The sequence below is a fragment of the Astyanax mexicanus genome, chromosome 18, assembly GCF_023375975.1.
Source record: "Astyanax mexicanus isolate ESR-SI-001 chromosome 18, AstMex3_surface, whole genome shotgun sequence".
NCBI lineage: Eukaryota > Metazoa > Chordata > Actinopteri > Characiformes > Acestrorhamphidae > Astyanax > Astyanax mexicanus.
The window spans coordinates 25,006,582-25,011,120 of NC_064425.1; positions in this window are offsets into that span (position 1 = coordinate 25,006,582).

The window sequence follows — 4,539 nt, forward strand, 5'->3', positions numbered from 1 at the left end:
CAGGGGGAAATAAGGCGAGAGCTTTTTTACCCGGCGTCCCTTGGGTGCCGCAGTATCAGTCAATCTGAGGGCTAATTCGTGTCAGAGCTTGTATCCTATCTCCTTGAGAGGCAAGCAGAAGGTTGATAAAAATTGAAGTGGAAATGAAGTTGGATGCACAGGAGGATAGGCACAACAACGGTGTGGAGAAATAGGCCTGTATCCTCCGTGCGCTTTCTCTCTTTCCTCATCGACAGGAGATCCCTGACCTTGCATCTGTCCTTGCCACTCACAACTTTCCTCCGAGTGCCAGGCTGCCTCGCCTCGCCTCGCCCCGGCCCGCTTGCTCTTTTGATTGTCCACCTCTTTACCGGCTTTTCCCACCAGTCAGCAACTTTTAACACTCCTCTTTCACTCTGAGCGGCTATCTGACAGCGGCCCAGATTACGTGCAGAAAGTTTGGACATTCCAAATGAAACACTCCCTCCTCCTCCCACCTCCTTCTGAATGAACTGTTTACGTGTGGATGTCCATTCAACGCTCCACACAGCTAACATACAACAAAGCATAAACGTGAAAGGCCTGCTAAAACTTTCTACAAGTAAAAAAAAAAATCTGCTAAAACGAGTTAGTTAAACTCCTTACAGTAACACTTGACTTAGACGGTCCATTGTTGAGGCCTCAGAGATGCTCAACTAACATTCATTTAAATTAGAAATCTGGTGTGAAATTTTCTTGAAGTTTAGTGAAACATGAAATGAGTACAAACTTTTGTTGAATACCCTACCTCCATTTGCACCCAGCATTCCGAAATACAGTTATTTTATATATTGTTTTCTGTATGGTTCCTACCAAGGTCATCTTTTTTTAGGAGCTCCTGTCTCAGCTTGTGCGATGTACAAAAGGTTTCGCATGTGAGTCATGTCCAGGACAACTCTCATTCCTTGATTTTTCTCAGGGACTCCATCTGGCTAAAATGTACACCTGTAAATAGAATAGGTCCATATTCGTTCCATTTTTCTCTAAAAACAGGCCTTCCCTCTAAATAAGGGCAATTCAGAAAAATGTTTTGGATGGAATCTGGATTAAAACGCTCAAAAAAAGACTTGACGTCCTGTACTGGAGAAACTGCCATCCACCAACCCTAGTCGCATTCTTATCACATTGGGCAGCTATGCATGGTGGCTCATTTTTTGGGCAAAAGAGCATTCAATTTCTGACAGGTATCCATTGAATTCTACAACAATATTACAACCTTGTACAGGAACGAAAGAAACAAAACACACACAAACTACACACCCAGACAGGAAGAGAACAGGGTACACACCTTTATTAGCCCCGGGTGCAGTAGACCCGAACATCCTGTATGTAATATAAATGTGTAGGGGGGTGTACAGTGTGTGTTCATCAAAAATGTGTTCTGATATATGTTCTTCACAGAAAATGACCCAAAGCCAATAAGTTTGAGTTAGAATTAATATTTAATTGTATAATTTTTCCTCTGATAAAAAATGTAAATGGGTCCCACAGACCCGAACACCACACAATGGTTAAATAAACTATCATGCTTTGCACAAGGCAAGGGAACCGAGTCGCTGCGCTTTCCTCCGAATGCTACTCGGCAATGCTGCAACAGCAGCAGTTCATAAAGAGATGGAGTCTGACATTACATGTATCAGAGGAGGCATGTGCTAGTCTTCGCCCTCCTGGTGTTGGGGAATCACTGGTGATAAGGGAAATCCTAATGAGTGGGTTGAGTAATTGGCCGTGTAAATTGGAAATGGAAAAGAAAAAGAAAATGGGAAAAAACAATTATAAAAAAAATATTTAGCTCAAAATATTAGTAATACTGTAGCACTACTGTTACACCTTAGCCCATGTCTGTCTTCTGTTTCTGCCTTATTTTGTCTCTTGTGCTCCTGCCCCTCTGTTTACCTGTCATGTTTCCCAGCCATGTGCTTGTGTTGTTGTTTTTGTCTCCACCCTAGCTCCGCCCCAGCCCTGCCCTAGCTATTAGTGTTCTCACCTGTGTCTTGTCTGTAACCCCGCCCCCTCGTCATCCTAGCCCAGGTGTTTCTCACTCTCCTCATGTATTTAAGCCTTTCTGTTTGAATGTTCAGTGTTGAGTCTTTTGTATTTTGTATTTTGTATATTTTGTATGCTGTATCCTTCGTATCTTTGTATCCCTGCAGTCCGTTTGTATCCTAGTCTTAGTTTCTTAGTCTGTGTTTCTTGTATCCTCGTCTTAGTTTCTTAGTCAGTGTTCCTCAGTTTATATTTATCCTAGCCTTGTTTTTTTTGTATGTTTTTTGCGTTACCCGCGTTTTGTTTATTGTTTTATTTTATCTTGTTTGTTTAATAAAGTATATATTGCACTTACGTCCATCCCTCCGTCTCCCGCGTAACAACTACTCTACTACAACATGGTACTACACAGCAGCTTCCAGGATCGACAGGATTCTTTTAAAAATATTCAGGATTAAAACTTTCGAGGCATCATATACGAGGCGAGCAATACAAGCCCTTTGAACTCTATATGGAATAATTTCTTCTTCGTAATAGTGAACAACATATTGGATTTGGAGAGTGTAATACCCAGATGAAAGGGAAGTGCACAGGCATGCGCACGGGGCGGGTGTATGTTTAACTGAGAGGCAAATTATGAATAAGTAGCAAATCCAAAACAGGTGGAATTAGACCTGCCTCACTTAATGACATCAATTAAGTGGCAGATTTGCTGTCATTTTGAGGGATTTGCTGATGGATCTTCTCTGTCTCAGCCCTGCTTCCTGCTTTCACGGTGTTCTTTGTGAACTGGAGGGAAGCGGAAGACGTTTCTCCGGCTCCACCCCTGCCAGCGCTCAGAGTTAATGAGATGCTAGTGTATGTGTTATCACGCCGGCACCAGCAGCTGCCAACAGGTACGTTTTTGGGCTTTACACAAGACTGGCAGGTAGTGGCTCAACGGCTGCTCGCTGGAAGTTTAATATCCCCCCTTACGTCCCTCTGCCGCCGTATTAAAATGGGATGCTCGCGCCAAAAAATAGGAAAAAATGGCAGAAAAGTAAGCACTCGAATTTCCAATCCAAACACAAAACCCACAAACAGAGCGGGAGGAGGGAGGGAGGGAGGCTTTTAAAGAACGGTTCTGGGGTCTTTTAGAAAGTTGACAGCCTCCTTCAGTGTTAATGGTATTCTGTAGAGAACAACAAGGCTGTCGAGATGCCTCTTCTCCCCACAGAAATTTCAAATCCAGGCTTGTGAAAGCCACACAGGCAGAATGGAAAGAAAGAAAGAAGGAAAGAAAGAACGAAAGGAAGAAGAAGATGGAGAGAGCGAGGCAAGCAAACAGATGAATTACCAAGGACGGTTCAGTTAGCCCGGGCAGCCATGACCTTTCCTTACAGTCCACTATGGATAAAGGAGATTAATCCCGTCTCCACCCAACTCCAAATAGATTTTTTAAAATAAACCTTTGCCCCAGACACTGGACACAATTAACACTGTCTAGCTCCCACTCTAAAAACAGCAACAAGCTCAACACCAGCAGGACTCAAACGGACCAGACTGGCCGACACTGAATATAATATAATTAGCATTAGCTAGCTTTAGTCTATTGGTCTGTCTGACGGTTAATTGTTGATATTCTTGTATTTAAAGTTGTGCCCAACTATTAATAACCAATGGCTGCATTAATCATTAACCAGACATTAAACATTATTACCCTCCTATTTATGGATGCGTTGAATATTTCGCAGTCAATTAATTTTATATTTAAGTTATTCATTGGGAAAAAAGTGGCAAAATGAAAGAAAAGCTGTAAAAAAGTCTGTGTTCCATTTTCATTTTGTCCATTTTCAAAGAGCAAAAGGATTTAATGATAATTTCACTGCAGCTCTACACTACTATAATACACCTTTAAAGGAAAACTCCATAGTTAAATTGATTTTCTGTGTAGTAAAACATGATAAAGAGTACCAACATATGTTAAATAGCCCACCACTGTTCTCCTACAGCTTTCCAAGATCCAGAAATTTTATTCCATTTGTCCAAAGACCCTTTAGACTCGGTGATACACACTAAAAAAAATTATACTTTGGACCAACCTAAATAAATAAATACTCTAATTTGTTACATGTAAATATATTCGGGTTTTTTTTTTCAATTTATATTTATGATTTAGTTAGAATCTAACATTTTAATTTAAACTCAATCAATATATTATTTAACCCAAATACCAAAAAGAAAAAAGAAAAAGAAAAAAGATCATTTATAATAAATAATAAATAAAATAATAATAATATAATATAATTATAATATAATAAATAAATACATTTTTACACTATTTTTTTATATCTGGAAAAACCTATTATTTTCTATTACAGCCATATAAAGTTTTACCTTTGAATAAACTAATTAAATAAACATTTTAACTCTGTTAATTCCTTTTATAAACTTTTCTTTTTATAAACTTTTCTTTTCAGCCAAAATGCATTATTTATTTTTATATTTTCTATAGTCACAAGTGTACAATTTTTTTTTTCTATTAAATAATGTCAA